The sequence below is a fragment of the Psammomys obesus genome, unplaced genomic scaffold (assembly GCF_907164565.1).
Source record: "Psammomys obesus unplaced genomic scaffold, mPsaObe1.curated_primary_1811, whole genome shotgun sequence".
In the NCBI taxonomy this organism is placed as follows: Eukaryota; Metazoa; Chordata; class Mammalia; order Rodentia; family Muridae; genus Psammomys; species Psammomys obesus.
In genome coordinates, this window is record NW_026596040.1 from 21034308 (window position 1) to 21058403 (window position 24096).

General features: G+C 38.4%; 1 pseudogene; it reads left to right on the plus strand.

The window, feature by feature from the left end:
* Positions 1-21797: 21797 nt before the first annotated feature.
* On the plus strand, positions 21798-22338 carry LOC129688098 (ferritin heavy chain-like; annotated as a pseudogene).
* The last annotated feature ends 1758 nt before the right edge of the window (positions 22339-24096 follow it).

Below are 24096 nucleotides of genomic sequence, written 5' to 3' on the forward strand. Positions count from 1 at the left end.
GTTTAATCCCTGTCATCTGGTTTCTTGCTCTGTCTCTTAACCTAGGGTTACCCTTATTTAATCCTGTGCACAGAAAGCTTTTGAATTAAAGGTGTGTGCTAGGGCTGAGCCACACTATAAGTACTTGTTTATAATAAACAGAAAGTTCATGGATTAAAAGTGTGTGTTAGGGCTGAGCCATTCCCCACTAGAAACAGGTTTTCACAGTTGACAATCTCGGTTTTACAATGGGATCAAATATCCTGCAACAAATATCTGTTTTTAAATTCTTAAAAAGGAGTTTAGAGTAGCATCAAAAATAATCAAGTGATAAAGGAAGCCTTTGGGGGGGGGGAACAATCCAGCATAACATTACCAATTTAAAGCTCCATTCTTCAATTAGCAGAATATTTCTAGGAAAAGGTGAAATCTTATAGCTAGTCTTGGAAACCAGTTCAAATGTGGCACTTCTTGTGTCTTTTCTATAAGGGGGCAGACAAGAAATATGGGCATGAGTTACGTGGGACTATTTGAAGGTGTTACAGATCCTCTCCAGGAAATTTACCTCCTGTTAGCAGTCACTGCTTTTCTTAAGCATTGGACATTGCAAACTTCCTTTTTTTTCCCCTGTCATTTCAAGAGCATGATAATCTGTCACAGAAAGACCTTAAACATTACCTTTTCTCTGGTTCCACACCAAGCCCTTCAGCATTTCCTGACTCTGGCTATTGTGTCCACTCTGTGTTGTTCCTTTTGCTGCCTAGAAAAACATCTGTCCTCTCTAATTACCTCCTCTTCCTGGATAAACACAGTTTCTCAAGATGAACATATTATGTTCAGTCCCCATGTGTTTGTGAAGAGTGGAAGTTGCTGGGTAGGAATGGAAGGAGATTCTATGTAAAATCTCCCAATTCTGGGATCTTATCAAACAAAACTCTGAGTCCAGACACTGAGAATCAGTATCATGTGTAATATTTCATCATCAAGATGTGATGACTTACTAGTGGTAGGAGGAGTTAATCTAAGTTCCAGATACTTTAATCTAACAATGTGACAATTGCTTCTCAATATAAATGATGAAGTTAAAGGCTGGGTGTCTAAACTGATGAGTTAGCACATGCTCTGCTAACTTGAGCTTTAAAGCAAGAACTGAAACTCGTTTGTGGAGACATCTGCCATCAGTACATGTTGTGTTAGAGGAATCTTTTTTTTTTCCATTTTCTGAACATATTTATATATGATGAAATGTAAGCCTCACGAGGAATATGAAAACTTCACTTTACAACAGTGGAAAAGGAGGGAGCAAAATGTGATCGGGAAGGAGAATACAGAGGCCATGAGTCGCTGTGTGTTTATTTCTTAGGCTGCCTGGTGGGCACATAAATGCTATCTACATAACTGCACTGCGTGAGAGTGCTTACAAACACCATCACCAGAACAATTCGTGGAAATTTTACTAAAAATTTAAAGACTCTAAAAGTGGTCCTAAGGATATAAATCAGGAATAAAAAAAAAAAAAACTCTACAAAACTCAAAATTCACTAAAACTTTTTAAGAGCAGTAATAGTTTATAACCTACTCCAGTGGTGATGCTGGAATCTTTGTTTGACCTCAAAGTCAAAGTTAATAATATACCTTGATGTTACTTAAGAATTAAGACTGCTATCCTACTGTGAACACACTCTGCATTTTATTTATTTTTATTTATTTTTAAATATTCTATTTATTTACTTATTTATTTATTTATCTATCTATTTATTTATTTATTTATTTATTTATTTATTATATATACAATGTTCTGTCTGCATGTACACCTGCATGCCAGAAGAGGGCACCAGATCTCATTATAGATGGTTGTGAGCCACCATGTGCTTGCTGGGAATTGAACTCAGGACCTCTGAAAGAGCATCCAGTGCTCTTAACCTCTGCGCCATCTCTCTAGCCCCCCCACACTCTGCATTTTAAATCTACCCTTAAGAGAGCAATGTAGCAAGAAACCTTGCTTGCCTTGAATTTCCCATGCAATCAACTTTTACAATCTAAGCTAATGCACAGCTATAGTCTTAATTATGCACTCTGACTGGAAATAATGCATGCCTATCATTTATTGAAAAGAGCAAAGCAGAAGTTGAAAGAATCTTATAAATATACACCATTAATGCTGAATACAACATTTGGATATTGCTTAATAAACAATGACACTATTAGTTATGTGAGTTACTTTGAGTCAGTGACTTAATAACTTAATACTCTGCTGAACATTATTGTAAAGTATCCTTCATTCCTTCTTTATGTGATGCTTTCTGTGATGTTCAAGAAAGACAGTGGCAGACACACAGTCACGCAGAGACAGACACACAGTCACACTGAGACAGACACGCAGTCACACAGAGATAGACAAACAGTCACACAGGGACATAAACAGAGATAAATTAACAAGACAGCCTTCAGGAAGACACAGATTCAGATTCATATAACAGACAGACAGAGGACATAAGACACAAGGAACCTGAAGTAAATAATTCAAATCTGGACTCCCTTTGGTTAAATAGCAGCAAGAAGAAGTTCTTTGATTTCCCTTAATCACCAATGTAGAACTGGTGACTTGGAGTTGTTGATAATGCATTTAAATAAATTGAATTTTGATTCCCCAAATGAGGGCTTTGTGAGGCTGGTTGAGAAATCTTTTTTTTTAATCTTTTTTTTTCATTTTTATTTTTCTTTTCTTATTACATTTTTTATATTAATTACAGTTTATTTACTTTGTATCCCAGCTGTATCTCCCTTCCTCATTCTCTCTCAATACAGCCCTCCATCCCTCATCTTCTCCCTGCCTTCTCTAAGTATACTGATAGGGGAGGTCCTCCTCCCCTTCCATCTGACTCTAGCTTATCAGATCTCACCAGGACTGGCTGCAATGTCCTCCTCTGTGGCCTAACTAGGCTGCTCCTCCCACAGGAGGGTGGGGAGGTCAAAGAGCTAGCCACCAAGTTCATGTCAGAGACAGTCCCTGTTCCCCTTACTACAGAAACCCACTTGGATATTGAGCTGCCATGTACTGCGTCTGAACAGGGGTTCTAGGTTATATCCATGCAGAACAAAGAAAAAATATTAAAGGCAGTAAGGGAAAAAGGCTAAGTAACATATGAAGGTAGACCTATCAGAATCACATCAGATTTCTCATCAGAAATTATGAAAGCCAGAAGCCAAATGTCATGCAGACTTAAAGAGACCACAGATGCCAACCCAGACTACTATACCCAGTAAAGCTTTCAATCAACATAGATGGAGAAAACAAAATATTCCATTACAAAACTAAATTTAAGCAATATCTACACAGCAAACCAGCCCTACAAAAGATAATAGATGGAAAATTCCAATCCAATGAAAACAACCACACCCAAGAAAACATAGGATACAGATAATTTCCCAACAAAAATTAAAAGAGAAATATTAATGTGTCTGTACATGCACATTCTTATCTACTCCATGCAGTTACAGAGAAGAACAAGGCAGAATAGAATGACTATACCTCTCATACTGCTACAGGTTACACAACCAGGTTCCTAGTGTGTGCCTCCAAAGGCTTGGGGACTCCTCCTCTAGCTCCTACTTATGAGACAAATGTTCTAATCATATGCCTAGCAAAGCATATTAGAGTACTGTTTATTTCATCCCTTGTCTTCAGAAGTCAGAAGCTCCAAATTCAGAAGCTAAGGAAAGAAACCTGATGTTACCAATGCTCACATACTTTCAAAAAGTCAAAATAAGAGCATCATTCAAAGGAAGATTTACTAAGATATTCAGCTCTAAATCCAGAGGGAGATTCAGGCTATGCACTGGGGAACTCTAAGTCTTAGTGAACAGAAATTAAGTACACCCTGTAACCCCATTACTGATAAGACTCCTCTGTAGGTCAGTCAGTTTACCAGTGAGAATCAGGGCAAAGGAAAGCTGAAGAGAGCTGCTCCCCTGGAGTTAGAATAAGCAGACATTGTCTTCAAACACCAACCTTGCAAAGGAGTATGGGCCTGAATCACTCTGGAGACAGAAGTGTGCTCCACAGCATTATTAAAAACAATAATCGGCCAGGAATTAGTGGACCTGGCTGCAGTCAGAGAGATAGTGAGACACAATTCTAAAAGCACCTTGAAAACACCCAAGGCTGCAGTTTAGAGATATCAGTGGCTTCTCTTTGCAAGGGAAAGAGAATAGAATAATGTAACCAGTCTCACACAGTAAGCAAGCAAGCAGTTGACAATCTCCTTAGGAGAATGATGAGAAAACCACCCGCAGGGCTTTTGCAATTTATCATCTAAGATGATGATTTTCAACAACAAAGAGACAGATTTTTTTTTAGAGGAACTTTTGACCCTCACATAAGGAAGCTGTCTATAACAGCAACTCAATGATAAATCTAACTGATAAAAGCTTCAAAATAAGCACTATAAATATGTATAAAGAACTAAGGATAATCAAAATTAAGGAAATGCAAAGGGAAGACAATGTCTTACCATGTAGACAACATCAATGTAGAGATAGAAACCATAAAAAGAAGTAAAAGGAAATTCTGAATTTAAAATTCCAATAACTAAAATTTTAAAATTTAATAACTAAAATGTTAAACGCATGAGAGGCACACAGCTTATGTTTGAACTAGTAGAAGAAAGAGTCGACAAACCTGAAGATTGTAAATACAGATTACACAATTCTAAACACAGAAATATAAACATACAAAAATGAACAGAGCTGTAGAGAAATGTAGACTTATCAACATACAAAAAGTGGGCTAGCAGAAGAAACAGAAATAAGAAGAAAATATTTCAGAAGGCATAATTAAGCATTTATTTAAAGATCCTAAGAAAATTAATATCTGAGGGCTGTGAGATGGCTCTGTAGGTAATGAGGCTGGCAAGATGGCTCCATGGGTCAAGGTACTTGACAGTAAGCCTGACAGCCTGAGTTCCATCCTAAGGATCCATATAGTGTAAGGAGAGGACCACTTCCCAGAAGCTGTCCCCTGACATCCACACACGTGTCATGACACCTACAAACCCATGTACACTCTCAAAGAGAAGAAATATGTAAATATAATTTTAAAAATTAATATTTAAAACAATGGAGACCAGAAGCTGGTGAGAGCAATATAAAATGTTCGAAGAAAAAAATGACCAGCAGGAATTATAAACCCAGTAAAGGCAGATTTCAAAACAGGGCAAAATAAGATCTCACAATAAATGCAAACATGCTCTTAACAGAAAGACCTTATAAGGATCCTAAAGGAAGTGTTTGAAGTTGGAAAAAGATAAATCCAAAGATTAATTTCAAATACAAATGAGAAAATAAAATTCATCAGTAATTGTAAATAAATAGCTGCGAAAGAAATGTGTATTTCTCTTCTCTCTCCTCTAAGTAATTTTGAACCAATCATGTAAAACTATATATTCATAATTGTATGGTTGGGCTGTCAAATACACAAGTGGAATGAATGCATATTCCCATAATGACTACAAGAGAAGGCTGGAGCAGAGTTATATTTGATTTAATGATGACCAGGACTTGTGAAAGTCAAAGGACAAATGAAAAGAATGAGAACTGCTAAATAATATTGTCAGTGTATCAAATACAGGCTTTTCTACTTCCTCCCCAACATCAATAGACACAAACTTACATGAAGTTATAATTATTATAATCTTAGGTTTGTTAGGAAGGAAGAGGAGAGGTAGTTCAAGAAAAATTTGAGGACATATTATCCTTTTAGGGTGAACAGGGCATGTTTTTAAGGTATCCTAGGGAAGGTAAGGACTTACACCCCAAGGAAACAGGCTTAGTTCACGTGTGACCTATGCCCCGTGACTGAGGCAAGGCTCACTCTTCCTCTGGATAGAGGACTAGGTCTTGGTTAATGTATGGTCTATAAGATAGAACTGTGACATAATTCAGGCCATCATTAAAACCCAGGAGCTGAGGGGCTGGGCATATTCCTGCCCTGTTTAGTGCCTGGTTACCTAGAGGGCCTCAGTTCTAACAGTAACAGTATAAGTTGGGTTTGTCACACACAGAAGAAATGTACAGGAGAAGAATGCAAAGAGGAGAAATAAGACAAACGTACAAAATTAGCATTTCTGTATCTTGTTTCAATTAAGTTAAAGTAAATCTGAAACAGATTCTTTTGAATGCATATGCATGTAGACACACACACACAAAGTAAGAAAATCTCTACAAAATATAATAAAAAAAAAATAAAGGACCCAGAATGTTACATTAGAAAATATTCATTTCACACATAAGGAAGCAGTAAGGGAAGAATGGAGAATGAGGATACGTTCCTTGAATAACATAAGCAGCATGATTGCAAACACAACCACCGTCACTGAAGTCACTAATATTCATGAATTAAACAATAAAGACAATACATTGCAAAAACAAAATCTAATTGTGTGGTATACTAAAGTGACACATGATAGATCCAAAGTTACAAATATATTAAAATGATGGGAAAATCCAAACACTACACTAACCTCAAACAAAACAGACTTTCAAATAAAAACACTAATATATATATATATATATATATATATATATAATTTGTAGTGATAAAGTTGTAAGTTATTGAAAAAGACATAATAATCATAAACAGATATGCATCTAATAACTAAAAAATAAATACATGAGGGATTTTTCTCAGGAATAAAGGATATAATAAATAAACCTCATTGGAGACTTCTTCAAAAAACATTCCTTAAATAATGGCTAGAAAACTTGTAGAAAATAGAAAATGACATGAAGTTTTCAAAGATGCTATGAACAGCTAGAACAATCTCCCAACACGCTACCAAAAATTGCAGACTATGCATTCTTTTCAAGTGGTCTTGAAACATCATCTGAGACAGATGATTTGCTAAGCCACAAACCTCAATAATATTTTCCAGCCACAATGAAATGATATTGAGATCAATAAAGGGAAGAATTAGAAGAGTCATAAATACATAAATTTAGAGCATTAAATAAAATCACAAGGAATTTAAGAAATACTTTGAGATAAATAAAAAAATGAAAGCACAGAATACCAAAGAATGTGATAAACATCTATTAAACAACCTTTAGAGAAAATTTTAGAGCACTAATTAAACAATAAGAATAATATCAGATCAACAGTTTAACCTGCTATTTGAAAACACTAAAGGTAAAAGAACAACTGACAAAGAACAGCAGGGGAGAGTAATAGAGACTAAACAGAATTCCAAAAAAAAAAAAAAAAAAAAAACAGAAAGACAGCAGAGAAGATTAGTAAATCCAAATAAGCAAGACTGACATTATAAAAAACCAGAAATAAGAGGGACATTATTGTTGCTGAATTTATAAAAGAAAACATTATTATAGAGAGGTTATAAACAACATATTACAATCATTCAGAAAGATGACAAAGACTTAAAAACAAAAAATACCAAGCTAACACTAGAAGTGCACAATCTCCATAGATTCATAACTAATGAGACTAAATTGACCTAAAAAAATTCTCTAGGCATATTTATTCTTGAATTCTGTCAGATATTTTAAAAGCATTGGTTACAAGAACTTGTAGAAAATAGCAGAGAATGGGCCCTTCTGGGCTCAGTTTGCATCACTCAGGGAAGTCATGGGCACATGCACATGGAATGAGCACTAGTTCCAACAAATGTTTGTTTTGATGTTGATATTTTTTTTGGCACTCTTGTTTTTAAGTTTCAGCATCTCTGTTCCATGCAATTTAAAAGACTTACACACATACACAAAAGAAAGAACCATTACTGCATGGAATATACATAAATGTAGCTCAAAAATATACATGCAAACCTTCTCAATGAAATATAAGCAAACACACTAATCACCATACTACAGGACCATATGCATGACCATGTTGGATTTATCCTGGGTAATACAGTAATTAGAAACACTACAAAACACATGATTGCACATTATCATGATCACTCATGTACACAAGTGATAACCAATACAGTTAACTTCCAAGTACAGCCTAGCCAGGTTAGTCAGGCTTTTCTCACTTTAACAATTACATAAGAGAGAAATGGTTTAAAGAATAATTTATTTGGGCTGAGAATATGGGAGAGAAAACTGCTGCCCATTTCACTATGTCCAAGGAACAGGGAAAAGTCCAGGGTGGGAGATAGCCCCAAATATACACTCCCAGTCACATATGGCCCCAGCCAGGCTCCATGAACCGAAATTTCTAGCTTTCTCAAAGTAACACCACCAGCTAGAGATAAATATATCAGTATATAAGTCTGTGAGATACAATTTATATCTAAACCAAATGTAGAAACAATTCCTTTCTATTAAAAAGTTTCAATCAATGAAACTCATTTTTTTAGAAAATTAAAGAATGCTCTTAGTGACAGATTAATTACAGAATTTGATTGTCCTGTCATTTGTAAACAGAAGACAGAGGACAGACAAGAGTTGGGAAGATGGACAGAAACACTCTATAAAGAGCTATTGTGTGGGACACAGCACATTTTCAATATGAAGTAAGTAGTGCACTCTAACCCAGAACAGAAACACAACACATAATGATGAGTTCCCACTGACACCACAATACTGGTAGCTAGTATCTGTTAGAAAACACCATGTAAAACAAAATGTCCTCTACTATAGGCCTGATATCAGACCTATGTATAGTACAGGATAGCCATACTTTAATCCACAGACTCAAAGAGGCTAAGTAACAAGGAGGGCCCAAGGGAGGATGCCAGAATGTCATATAGAAGGAGAAATATAATAGACAGCAAAAGTGGATGAAGGGAGGGAACTGGGAAGGAGATGGAATGGGGAGGGAAAGAGGGTGGTGATGAGATGCGGGGAGAATGAGGGTGGGAGGTGAGAGGGCTGAGAACAAGAAGGGAAACTGAGGGGGGCATCTCTTTGTCAAGCTGGAGGCCTTCGACAGGGTAGGCTCCTGGGGGGATATGGGTGTAGCTGTAGCTGAGACTCCCAATGGGGGACGGGGTAGGGGGAGGGGAGATGAAGACTGAAGCTACAACCTTCTAGCCAGGCAGGACTAATGGAAGGAAGGGAACATCTCGCCCACAAAACCTGTGGACCAAAACTTACTCTGCCTACAAGAAGTGCGGGATAACAAGGGAACAAAGATTGAAGGAGAGTCAAACCTATAACTGGCCCAACCTGAGACCCACCCTACAGTACAGAGCCAACCCCTGACACTAATAATGATGCTCTGCTATGCTTTCAGACAGAAGACTAACTTGATGGTCCTCTTGGAGGCTCCAGCCAGCAGAAGGTTGAGACAGATGCTGGGACTTGCAACCAAACTTGGGGCTGTGCTCCGGGGGTTCTGTGGAAGTTTGAGGGGAAAGATGGAAGGACCTGGAGGGGGCAGGAAGGGGACCAACAGAGACGACTAACCCAGTCCCATAGGGCTTTCAGAGACTGAGACATCAACTAAGGAGCATGCATGATCTGGACCTAGACCACGTGCTCACATGTAGCTGACTCGATGGGCAACTTAGTCTTCATATGGGGCACCTGGCCAATGGAAGGCAGGGAGCATCGCTGTTTCTAACATGGATTCTGTTATCTGTTCTTGCATCATTCCGCCTGCCAGGGCTGCCTTGCCTGGCCTCAGGGAAAGAAGATACACTCAGTCCTGATGTGACTTGATGTGCTGGGGAAGGTTGGTGCAGGAAGAGGAGAAATAGGAAGGGGAGAAGAGGGGACTGGGAGGAGAGGAGGGTGAGGACACCCTTGGGATGTAAAGCAAATAAACTGAAATTTAAAACAAAACAAAACAAAAAGGAAAAGCAGTCAATACATGTCCTGAAGTAAAAAAAAAACAAAAACTGGGACCTCATACACATGGAAGATTTGGAAAGAGTGTCTCTGGTAATTACCTGAGAAGAGGGAAGTATGAGAAGAGGGAGCATACAAGGACATACCTCTTTTCTGTTAATGCCATCAGGTCGTGTTCATAACAGTTCCACTGGGAAAGGATATCTCTAGTTATGAGCTCAGTTCCAAAGATGTTGTCTTTTGTTCCTGGAAAAAAAAAAAAAAAGGTAAAGAGTCCTATGATTCAGAGTTTTTAAGAAGCAAATACTTAGATTTCCATAGTTAGCCAAAGCATTTATAGAAAAGACACCCACTTCTTCCAGAAGTCCAGTGCACATATTGAGAACAATTTTAAAAACTGAACCAAATACAAAATCAAACTTTATTTGAAGGGCTTGCAGAAAAATAAGTCAACCAGGACAAAAATGCAGACAGGTGAAAGGCATATTATTATAAACTCAATTTTCTTCATATTACTTCTTCTCTCAGAGCATTTGACAATTCTCAGAGAAAAAAAATGCTCCAGGCATGAAAAACAAACACAGGTTGGCAGAGACGTCATTAGAATCTGGGTTTGGGCTGCTAAGGCAGCCAAACTATAAAGAATAATGCACATGAAAAGTGCAGTCAATGCTGAACACAATTACCCCATCGAGCCATTTGCTGAGTAAGTTCTACAGGTCAAAAGATTGAGAAACAGAACCAACTGAAAACTATAGAGAGGCTTTCATAACTCAAGTTATTGGGTGTACAAACATCGGGGTTCAGGACTTATTAAGAAAAAGGACCCTGGGAAACATCTCAGGCCCTTCATTGTAATATTAAATATTACATTTCAGGAGTCAGTGAAAAATATAAGAAGAGCCACCATATAGATTGTGAAGTGTTTCAAGTCATCCTAGGTTATTATCACAGTTCATTTCTCAACTAATAACCACAGAATTGGAGAACCGTCTCTGGGAGATGAAAGCCCATCCATAGTCTACACAGCAAGAAATGGCCCCACTTCCTACAGTAATACAATGAGATGCAAATAGACACAAATACTGGGACTATCTCCCATTAGCTTAAAATACTTGTGATTATTAATATATACAAGAAAAATAAATTTCAATACAATTTAAATGTGAATCATAAACCAGAAAAACATGATGACTGAAATTTAAAATTCACTTGGAGACTGAGTCTATGGGCTACATCTGAGCAGAGGTTTTAGGTCCCCTTCATGTATGGTCCTTGGTAGGGGTATCAGCCTCTGCAGGACCCAGGGGCTGTCTCTGTTGGGAACTCAGTGGCGCTCTGATCACCTCCCCCCTGGGGGATGCAGCCTTACCAGCCACAGAGGAAGACAATGCAGCCACTCCTGATGAAACCTGATAGGCTAGGGTAGAGAGAAGGGGAGGAGGACCTCCCCTATCAGTGGACTAGGGGAGGGAAATAGGGGGAGAAGAGAAAGGGACTGTGGGATTGGGAAGAGATGAGGGACAGTGCCACAGCAGAGATACAAAGTGATTAAATTGTAAAAAAATAATAATAATTAATAAAAAATAAAAAATTTAAAACGCAACAAATTTAGCATAACTGAACTCATGGAAATTGTGGTCTGGGATATAGGAGCTAGTTCAATAGAAAACACTGAAAATTAAACACAAAATAAAAAAGTAAAATGCATAAAATAAAACATTAAATACATGTAAAATATGACAGATTTTTTTCTTTTTAAGCTTTACATTTTTATTATTCTTTCATAATTTTATACATATATATGTTTTGACTATCTTCACACCCCACTACCTTCTCTTCTTCCACTTCCTGACAAGTCTCCACCTATTTTCATGATTTTTTTGCTACTGTTAGTTGTTGCTTTTTTACTTTGTTGTTATGACCCACTGTGATTAATTAGAGTTACTTGAATTAGCATCGATGGGTGTTGTTTATTAGAGTACAGGCAATGTACCAGTGGCTAAAACACTGAAGAAAGTGACTTCCCCTCACCCAGAAATTGTTACCTGCCTATAGCTCTCCTGGGAGGGGTAAAATATAAGGGGCCGTGACCAACCATGATCAAAGTTTAATGCGTGGGCCTTACTTGTGCAAGAATCCCCATCTGCTGCGATTTCCTGAGTGCAATGTGCACAACAGTGTTTCAGTACACTCTTCTGTATCTCTGGCTCTACAGACCTTCTTCCCCACCTTCTTCGGCGTTCCCTGAGCTTTGGAGGGGTTGTTTTAGATGTCCATTTAGTGATGGGCACTATACCCTCAACGTGTTATTCTGAACACTTTGAAGAGTTTTGTGCCTCTGGATTAGCTGTCGGCCACAGCAAACAGAAGTGTCTCTGACCAAGGTTGAGAAGCAGCACTAACCTGTGGGTATAAACACAAATATTTGACAGGTAGTTTGGAGTCGTGTCCTTTCAGCAAAACAGCAGTAAGAGGTTGTCCTCACCTTGGTCTATGCCATCCTCAACCTTGAGCTTTTGACCAGGTTTACAGCATGAACTTCCTCCTGTGGTATGGGCCTCAAATATAATCAGAGAGCAGCTGATTATCCCTATAGCAGTCATACCACTGTTGTACCAGAGGGTACCTCTTGTCTTGTAGATTGGTACTGTAGCCTCAGAAGGACATTATAATAAAGGAAAAGTAACGATGTCTTGAGAGTATAGGCACAAAGATTAAAACAGAACGTGTCAAATTTAACAGATAAAAACTACCCAGCTATAATAGGTCCACGGTGGACAGCTTACTCAGTGGTAAAAGCCAAGGACACCCAGTCCTACTACACATGGTTTTTGAAGTCTTTTGCAGGAGAAACAAATAGAAGGCACTGACTAAGGAAAGGAGAAGTGAAATGATTACTTACTGCAAACAGCACGATGTGAAGAGTAGAAACCCTTAAAAATCTACCAAACACCTCTCAGACCAAATGAACAAATGTAGTGAAGTTACAAGATACAAAGCTAATATGCAAAATCAGTAGCATTTTGTACAATAATTGTGAGGTATTTAAGAAGAAACAAAAAATGATTGTATTTATAGCCGACTGTAAGAATAAACAAGAAACAGGACAGAAGCTTACCACAGAGGGCCTTTGAAAGACTCTACCCATCAGTGTATCAAAGCAGATACTGAGACTCATTACCAAATTTTGGGCAGAGTGCAGGGAATCTTAGGAAAAAAGGGGAAGATAGAAAGAGCTGTAGAGGACAGGAGCTCCACAAGGAGAGCAACCCAACCAAAATATCGGGGCACAGAGGTCTTTTCTAAGATTGATACTCCAACCAAGGACCATTTATGGTTATAACCTAGAACCCCTACTCAGATGTAGCCCGTGGCAGCTCAGTATCAAAGTGAGTACCCTAGTAAGGGGAACAGGGACTGTCTCTGACATGAACTCAGTGGCTAGCTCTTTGACCACCTCCCCCTGATGAGGGAGCAGCTTGCCAGGCCACAGAGGAGGACATTGCAGCCAGTCCTGGTGAAACCTGATAAGCTAGGGGCAGATGGAAGGGGAGGAGGATCTCCCCTATCCGTGTACTTGGAGAGGGGCATGGAAGTAGCTGAGAGAGGGAGGGTAGGATTGGTATGGAATAAGAGAGGAGGCTATAGCTGGAATACAAAGTGAATAAAGTGTAATTAATATAAAAAAATAAAAATTTAATTAAAAAAAGAATAAACAAGATACTTAGCTACAAACTAGCCAAGCAGACAAATCATATATCTGCTAAAACCTACAATATAATGAATTAAAAACACAAATAAATGGTAAGAATAAATGTGTTTCATACATTAGGATAATTAGTGATCAATGCGCTTTCATTTTCAATATTTTTTTAAAACTTCAAAATTCACATGGAACTCTGAAAATTGGCCAACATTGTTTAAAGAAAACACACACACACACACACCAATTCTAGGTGATGAAGACATGCCTCATCAATTAAGAGCACATATTATTCTTGCAAAGGACCCAAATTTGGTTCCCAGCACCCATATGGAGCAGGCCACAACCACCTATAATTATAGCTCCAGGGATTGTGCCTCCTTATTCTGGCTTCTGCAGTCAGCCTTACATATGTGGCACACACACACACACACACACACACACACACTACAAATAAAAAATCTATTTTTAAAGAATACAGCTATATAATTTGATTTCAAATTATACTAGAAAGCAGCAGTAATGAAAATAACATGTTGTTGGTGTAGGAAAAGATACACTGAAGAATGACACAGACCACAGAGCCCCCAAATGACCCCATACCCATACTACGGTCAATTGATTTTTGACAAAAGTGACAGAATATACAGTGGTAAGATATCAGTCTCTTTGACAAATGATGTTTATAAAATTGGATTTCTAAATACTAAGGAATTAAAATTGACTGTTATACCAAAAAAACAGAAATTCACTCAAAGTGGAATAGTTAAAGGTATAGATAAAAATCTTTGAAAGTACTGAGGGAAAGCATGAAAAAAATTAAACATTAGCCTAAGTAGTTTTTATTTTATTTTGTTTTAGATGTAAACCCCAAAGCTCAGAAAATTAAGAGGAAAAAACAGGCAAATGGAACTACTATAGGAATAATGAATATGCAGTAAGAAAACATGCAGACTAAAAATATTTGCAAGCCAAATGTCTAAGTGGGGATTAATATCTATAATATACCCAGAATTCCTCAGTAGTCAGATAACAAACCAATTATAAAATTGACACAGAAAATAAATACATATTTCTCAATAGAAGTCACACAACAGAAGTCACACACAACGCAAAACTGTTCAACGGTGCTAATCATCAGGGAAATTAAAACTGAAACAATAAGGTGGGACCTGTGGAGATGGCTCAGCCAGTGAAGTGCTTGCCATGCAAGCCTAAGGACCCAGGTTTGATTGTCAGCACCCATGAGAAAAGTTGTTTGCAACAGCTATGTTGTAATCCCAGTACTAGCGAGGCAGAGGCAGGAGAATCCCTAGTGCTCAAGAGCCAAATATAGCCAAATCAGGAAGATCCAGGTTCAATAAAAGAAAGTGGAGAGCAACTGAGGAAGACACTTATTATCCACTCCTGTCCTCCACAGGCCTCATCACACACAAACACACAAATAAGATACCACTTGAAGACAAAATAGTGGGTTGGAGTAAGTGTTTAGAAAAGCAAAGTATTATTGGTGAAACATAACTTAATACAGTTACTATGAAAAACTATACGGGGCCTCTGAGTGGGGCAACACAAAGCAATACTCCCAACACTGGAGAGGAGGAGGCAGGAGGAAGCGAAGGTCAAGATCACTCTCTGCAACATATGGGCAGGACTGAATGTTACACTGAGTAAAGTGAGATAATCAGAGAAAGGCTAGTAATGCATGTTCACATTTCAAAGTCATCAGAGCGGAGTTGAGTGATGATTCTAGGAGATGGAGTTGGATGGAGCAGGAGATGGGCAACAGTTACCAGATCAGGAAAGGAATCAGTTTTTTTATTTGTAGGTTCTGCTCTATTGCAGTATATAATGAATAGTCAATAATAACGTAACAAATTTCAGTTCCCAAACAATAAATTTCATATATTCTCACCACAAAATGTTTTGAAAAGATGAATTTATTAACTTACTTGATTAATTAATCATTCAACATTGAATTCATAAGTCACAATGCTTTAAGTATACACAATTAATAAATACAAGGTATCTATGCACAGTAACTTTTAAAACATGTGGAGGTCCTAACTAATTACATGAGCTGGAAAAAAAATCTTAAAGAGGTATAAAGTAAAGCATGGTAAGCATACCATAACAGATTATTGATTTTATATGTTCAAAGTCCAAAATAATTCACAACTAGAAACTAATATGTGAAGTCATAGATCCAAGCTCATGGTTAGACACTTGTAAGAACATAACCTATATACCTTTACCTTTATGATGTTCTCAAACTTCCTTTATGTAATATTTTTAGAATTAAGTTGTGTACATGAATCAAAAAATTACATTGTAATTCACATATCAAACATGACACCAAAATTTATAAAAGCTAAAAATTTCTAAGAATAGGTGTGCCAACTACAAAAAACAGTTTAGAAAAATGCACAACATTAAAGAAAAAGAAATCAACAATAACAGAAAACTATGACTCCACAAGCAGAACCTTTGGCAGACCTATGTTAAACATTTCACACCTTCCAGAGGCAATTTCATTTATATTAGTGAGGTAATTCTGACACCTAAGTAGAAGTACATAAAGCAAAAATAGCCAGGAATGTCTGCTATGAAAGCTAGGAAAGAAAGTGTTCTTTCCTAGACACGTGTGTGTGTGTGTGTGTGTGTGTGTGTGTGTGTGTGCCAGGCTCTACTGGAGAGAAGTTAAGTTCCCCATTCCAGATCTATCACAGGAATGAAGCCATGGCTGGGGCCAGATGTACTAATTTAAGCATGTCCTCATTCAGACTCTCCTAGCTCAAATTAGAAAACATATTGTGTACAAGCCCTCAGACAAACGAAACCTTCCAGGTTTTGTAAAAGCAGCTCTGATTCCTGGAGGCATATATGAAATGAGTTGAATGTTGGCTCTGCTATTGAAGGGCTACAGGATTTTGATGAGTAATTTAATCTTTCAAGAGCTCTATTTCTTCAAAAACAAAAAATGGGATTTGTTGTGTTTTTATTGAAACTAGACTTTTTAACCAGTTCCTCTCCATCTCCCTTCTCATCCTTATCCATGCCCTTTTTGTCTGTCCTTAGGAAAAAAATCACGTGTCTAAGGAATAATAATAAAACAACATAAAATAAAACAAAAGCAAATAAATCAGATTAGGACAAACAAACAAAAAGAGCCAAAGAAAAAGCACAAGAAATACATTTAGACACAGAGACACACGTTTGTACACTCAAGAATCCCATAAAAACATAAAACCAGAAGCTGTAATATATAAACAATACACTGTAAGGTTAGGGGAAAAAATCCCTGCCAAGGCATGAGTTAAGGAGCCTCATAAGATGCCATTGAATTCATTTTCTGTTGGCCATCTACAAGTGGACATGTGACCTACCATTAAGAGGTCTGTTTCCTAGGGAGGTTGCTTAAATATAATTCAGAATGGCAAACAGGATAGACACCAGAAGCGGTGGAAGAGAGGAAACAGGATGGGAGTCTACTATAGAGGGTCCTCTGTAAGGATTCACCCAACAGGGGATCGAAGCAGATGCTGAGACTCGGGGCCAAACTTTGGCGCAGGGGGGTCCCACAAAGAGACCAACAAAACTAAAAGATCTGAGCCCAAGGGATCCTGCAGTGACTGATGCACCAATGGAGGACTATGCATGGAGAGGACCTAGACCCTCTGCTCAGATGTGCCCTATTGGCTGCTCATTCTTCAAGTGGATCTCTGAGGGAGGGAAACTGGAGCTGCCTCTATCATGAACTCAGTTGACTGCTCTCTGATCACTCGCCCCTGATGATGCAGCCTTGCCAGGGCACTGAGGAAGAGGATCCAGGCAGTCCTGATGAGACTTAGCAAGCTTTGGGCAGATGGCAATGACGGAGAACTCCCCCTTTCAGTGGACTAGAGGAATGGGATGAGGGGGAAGAGGAAGGGAGGGTAGGACTGGGGGATTTGAGGGAGGGAGCTTTAATCAGGATACATAATGGATAAATTGTGAAGAAAAAAATAAAAATTAAAAAAAAAAGAGTGGTCTGTTTCCCCACTGAGTCTCCCTTGAGGAAAACAGTTTTCATTTGCAGGTGGTTATCAGTTAGAGCTAGCTTCTGCGTTATGGATCAGGCACGTGTCTACTTCTCCTTTCAGCTCTAGGATCCCAACTGTCACAGACCTGGGCAGTCTTGTGCATCTTGCCTTGGTCTCTGTGAGTTCCTATGTTATGGGTCATGCTGTGCTTGGAAGTCTTGCTTCCCTGGTGTCCTCTATCCCCTTTGGCTCTCCCACTCTTGCCTCTTCTTGTGCAGGGCCTAATTTTTATTAAATTTACTTTGTATAAATTTTAGGAAACTTCTACTGTATTAGGTTTCCATGCTAGCCCTCAAATGGCCCTTAGTGTTAGTTGTGCCTCCTTGTCACCTTCTTCCTTCCCTACCCCCATTTGTTCCTCCCATTCCAGTATTCCTTCCTGTACCATCCACAACTATTCTATTTCTCTTCCACTGTTACCTTACTTTTAACCTAACTTCTGTGGTTATATGGATTGTAGCATGACTACCAATTAATTAACAGCTAATAATGAATAAATATCATTTTGTATTTCTGCATCTGTATTACCTCTTGTAGAATGATTTCTTTCATCTCATCCATTTACCTGTAAATTTCATGATTTCCTTTTTTTTAATGGCTGAGTAATATTTTATTGTGCAATTGTACCACATTTCCTTTGACATTTATCTGTTTCTAGATCATCTAGATCATTCCTAGCTTCTAAATTATGAATAAAGCATGAATGGCCATGGTCAAGCAAGTAGGATGAAGCATCTTTGGGTATGTACCCAAAAGTTGTACAGCTGAATCCTGAGGTAGGTCTATTGATTCCCAGCTTATTCAGGAACCACCACATTGATTTCATAATGTCTGTTCAAGTTTGCACTCCCAGTAGCAATGAATGAGTGCTCCCTTTATTCCACATCCTCATCAACATGGGCTGTCATGACATTTATTGATCTCAGTTATTCAGACAGGTGTAAAATAAAATCTCAAAGTTGTTCTTCAATTCCCTGATGACTAAGGATGCTGAATATTTCTTTAAGTGTTTCATAGCCTCTTGAGTTTCTTTTATTGAGGATACTCTGTTTAGATCTCCAGACCATTTTTAATTATGTTATTTGTTTTCTTGATGTCTGGGACTTTTGTTTGTTTGTGTCTTTAGTTTTTTAATATATATTTTAGATATCTGCCTTCTATCTGATGTGTATTTAGCAAAATTTTTTCCTATTCTGAGGCTACTGCTTTGTCTTTTGCTGTGCAGAAGCTTTTCCGTTTCACAAAGTCCCATTTATTAATTGTTGATCTCTCTGCCCATGCTGTGTACTGTTCAGAAAGTCTTTTCCTGTACCAATGAGTTCAAGGCTATTTTCTACTATCTCTTCTATCAGGTTCAGGTAGAAGAGAACCTATTTTATGGTTTTATGTTGAGGTCTTTCATTTGTACGCATTACTACTTGAGTGTTGTGCAAGGTGATAGGCATGGATCTACTTGCATTCTCCAATATGCAGCCATACAGTTTGACTAGCACCATGTGTTGAAGATGCTGCCTTCCCCCCCAGTGTATATTTCTGGACTGTTTGTCAAAGATCAGGTGTCCATAGGTACATGAACTTATGTCTGGGTTTTCAGTTTGAATCCACTGATTAATGTGTCTGTTTTTGTATCAGACCCATGATGTTTTTTATTACTATAGCTCTGCAATACAACTTGAGATTAGAGATGGTGATATCTTGAGTCTGTTGGTGGTGGTGGTGGTGGTAGTGTTTGCTTGTGTGTGTGTATGTGTGTTTCCATATAAAGGTGAAAATTGTCCTTTTGAGTTATGTAAACAATTATGTTGTAATTTTAATTGGGATTTCATTGAATCTGTAGATTGCTTTTGATAGGATGGCCATTTTTACTATATTAATCCTATAGAATCATGAGCACAGGAGATCTCTGCATCTTATATCTACTTCAATTTGTTCTTCAAAGACTTTGAAGTTTTTATCATCCAAGTCTTCCACTTGCTTGATTAGAGCTACTTGAAGATATTTTAAATTGTTTGAAGCTGTTGTGAAACTGAAAAGCCGATTTCTTTCTCAGTCCATTTGTTATTTGTATATAAGAGGGCTACTGATTTTGTTTGAGTGTGTGTGTATTCATTTTGTAGTCTGCTACTTTGCTGAATGTTTTTATCAGCTATAAGAGTTTGCTAATGGAGTTTTTAGGGTCACTCATGTGCACTATCATATCATCTTCAAATAAACATACTTTGACGTCTTCCCTTCCTATTTGTATACACTTGCTCTCCATCAGTTGTCTTATTACTCTAGGTAAGACATCAAGTACTATCTTGAATAGGTGTGGAGAGAGTGTACAGCCTTGTCTTGTTCCAGAATATAGTAGAAGTGCTTTGATTTCTCTCCATTTATGTTGATGTTGCCAATTGACTTGCTGTAAATTACCTTTATTATGTTGATATATGTCTAGTTTTATCCCTAATCTCGGAGAGAAAGCTATCATGTTGGATTTTGTCAAATGCCTTATTATTCCCTGGTATAGTTTTTTTTTTTTTAAGAAAAAAGTATGTTCAAATTTTTAGATTTAAGTTCCTAGCAAATCAAAACTATTCAATATAAGTTTTGTTTCTTCCAAATTCAGATCAACATACTAACCTACAATAACTGTTGGAAATGAATTAAATGTCATTTAACTCACTTAGGTTGGGTGACAATTAAATCCAGACTGCCAAGTTAGATTGAAAAGTAGAAGAGCCTACCACAGAGGACCTTTGAAAGATTCTACCCAGAAAGGTATCAAAGCAGATGCTGAGACTCATAGTCAACTTTGGGCAGAGTGCAGGGAATCTTATGAAAGAAGGGGGAGATAGAAAGACCTGGAGGGGACAGGAGCTACTCAAAGAGAGCAACAGAACCAAAAAATCTGGGCACAGGGGCCTTTTCTGAACTAATACTCCAAGGACAATTCATGGAGATAACCTAGAACCTCTACACAGATGTAGCCCATGGCAGCTCGGCTACCCTTGTAATGGGAACATGGACTGCCTCTGACATGAGTTCAGTGGCTGGCTCTTTGATCACCTCCCCCTGAGGGGGGAGCAGCCTTACCAGGCCACAGAGAAAGAATGCAGTCAGTTCTGAAGAGACCTGATAGCCTAGGGTCAGACAAAAGGGGAGGAGGACCTCCCCTATAAGTGGCCTTGGGGAGGGGCGTGGGAGGAGATGAGGGATAGAGGGTGGAATTGGGAGGGGATGAGGGAGAGGGCTACAGCTGGGATATAAAGTGAATAAACTGTAATTTATAAAAATAAATAAATAAATTAAAAAAAAGAAAAGTAGAAATATCCCAGACTCATTTCCCTATAATATAAGGTCTACTAAGTAGCTTTTGAAGTTTTAAAGAAAAGATGCATCAATTTTTAATAAATTTTGCTCCAGGGTCTTTGGATCTCACATGCTGTTCAAGAGAGAATGAAATCCTGAACTGAGATGCAAAAGTAAGGGGTTTTATGCCATTGTTAATGAACTGATGAAGGCCTCCTGAAGGATGCTGAGGCCAAATCTCAGCTCACCAGAGAGAGCAGCAGCAGCTGTTGTGATTGTGGGAGGTGGGAATGGCAGCAAGCATGCTGTGTTCTTTACAGTCCTACCCTTCCCCACTGGTTGGCAACATTCAGCATGTGATAGTCCTATTAATGAGAAAAATGATCTTCAAGCTTTCACCTCACAGCAGAAGAAATATCCCTGGAATGCACACCGAATACCCAGTTATGTGATTATCACAGCTATATTCACAATGATTTTACTTTATTAATAAAATAAAAACCCACATGCATTTGAAAGACATTTTTTATTTTCTGTTTTCTGTCATATTATTTACATAGACTGCTATCCACTAGTGGGTTTTGTGTATATTTGCAGCTACTTGTAAGGACACAGTTTATACCCTTGCCCAGATGTTATAAAAATTCAGTTATGTAATATGTTTCAGAGTTAAGAAAAGTTGTATACATGAATCAAAACATCTCACTGTAATTCATAAAGATATACCAATATTACGTGCCAATCTAAAATATTTTTAAGGCCAGGGGTTCTCAGCCCAGAGTCCCTGTGGTTTCCTGCTATAACAGTTCTTGAACAGAACTGGATGCTCAAACCAACCAACTCCAGGTAACTGCTCCAGACCAGAATCCCATTTCCCACCAATGCTCCAGAGTCTCCACAGCCACTTGCCCCCACTGCCCTGGGCAGTGAGCATGGAGTACCCCTCTCAGGTGTGCCAGAGATACCACCAGGACTGCCATGAACCACCAGATACACCTGGAGCCAAACGCCTCCTGTGTCTATCTGTCCATGGTGCTACTTTGACGAAGATAACATGGCTCTAAAAAACTTTTCCAAATATTTTCTCAGCCAATCTCAGGAGGAGAAGGAACATGCAGGGAAATTGAAGCCACGGCACTAAGGAGGTAGTCAAATCTTCACGCAGAATTATTAAGAAGCCAGACCATGATGACGATGGGGAAAGACAATGGCTGAATGCAATGGAGTGTGCCCTGTGCTTGGAAAAGTGTGAATCAGTCACTATTGGAACTACACAAACTGGCTACTGACAAAAATGATCCCTACTTATGTGACTTCATTAAGAATCATCACCTGAATGAACAGGTGAAATCTATAAAAAAAAAACTAGGTGACCATATAAACAACTTGAGACAGATGTGAGTCTCCGAATCTAGCATGGCAGAATATATCTTTGACAAGCATATCCTTGGACACAGTGATAATGAGACCTAAGCCAACTTTCCCAAACCAGGAGTGACTTCACTGGTCACCAAAAAGTACATGCAGATCGGAGATGCCTTTGCCTGTTCTGTAACCAACTCCAAATCATCCATTTAAGTTCTTTAATTTTTACCATGATTTCAAATAAAGAATTTGGTATTTCCTCCCAAAAATATTTTTTTAAGCTGTGACATTTTCTAAGGACATGTGACAAGATGAGAAGGTTGTGCAAGAGGCAGGGGTGTTGCTGTGTATAAGAGCTACCATACAAACTATATACACTTAAAAAGCCATTAGTTAAGCAATATCATGATTCCTATCTATTTCAGAATGAGCCAACGATATGTGACAGAAAATGGAAAAAATGAATGTCACTTGTAGCTTTTTAATTAATTACAGAATCCAAATAGCTAAGGTTTCTATTTTTCTTCTTTTCAGCAAAAATAAACGGCTTCTTGTCAGAGCATTTACACCCCTGAAAGCATTGGAACCACCAGACATTTTCTTTTTTATGTGTCTGTGTGTATATTCTGCATGGATGTATATTAATGTTGGCGTGTATGCGGGTACACACAGGCCAGAGGTTGATGCTGCGTGCCTTCAATCATCCCTCTCCAGGATATATGCTAAGGCAGGATCTATCACTTGACCTGGCTAGCTAGATTTCTGCTGGGTTCTCCTGTTTTTACCTCCCGAGTGCTAGAATTACAAGTGGCAGCAAATGCCCACGTGGCATTTATGTGGATGCTGCGTTTCCAAACTCTGGTCCTCGCACGTTTTTCCAATGAGCCAGTCCCAAGAAAGAAAGGCAGAAGTTTCTTTTCCCTCTATATCATCTCTTCTCACACACTAGCCTCTCCCGAACTTAGAGAGAACACTGCCAAAGCTAATGAGGCACGCCTGCAGAGCATAATTCTCCCAGGGACATTAGCTGCTGCACATTACAGCGCTGCATGTTAAACATCCACAAATCCTCTGGAAAATATGATTCTCTGTCTCTGCTCTCGTCTCCATTTAATCATTCTCTGCCTTGCTTGCATGAGACTTTTTATTCCTTCTTTCTCAATGAAAGAGCAGATTTAATGCAGTGGCTCAGCAGACTCGTGGGGTAATTTCACCAGTAAAAGCATCTATAATTCACAGGAACAACATCTGACCTGGAGAATTCATGATGATCTTGTTCAGTTATAATTCCATCTTAATACATCCTACTATAGCATCATCTTAGACTGTAACTCCACATTTGGGTTACTGGCTGGCGTGACTTTTAAGACAGCAACAGTGCAGTTTCTAGACCTCAGCGGAGATGCTAATTTGAAGTTTATTAGCGTGTGATTTCTCTGTTTTAAAAGTAATGAATCATTTATAAGGCTAGAATTCCTTGGAATTGAATGCTAATTCTGGGAACTTCCAGGTGTGTATATGCGTGCAGGGCACTGTCCAGAACATGAAGGATGTACATGTGAGCAGTTAAGGTCCCTGCCTTCAAACTGTTAATCAGTACTGTCTTGTTGAGTATTTGAAATGAATGGGATGTTTCACAAGACTGAACAAGATAGTTGTTTTGTTCTCAGCCTAATTAAGGTTGTTTTAAGCATTCAGTATTCAGTGGGTATATTAACGTATGCTCAGGCCTCCACTATTCTCTAAAGCAATGCCACAGACAGAACCAAGAAATTAATGTAGACACACAACCACCCAGACCTTATCACACAGATTTCAGTCAGAGTCGACAGGCCACACTTGGAATCCTCAAAAGTTTTCTGGACT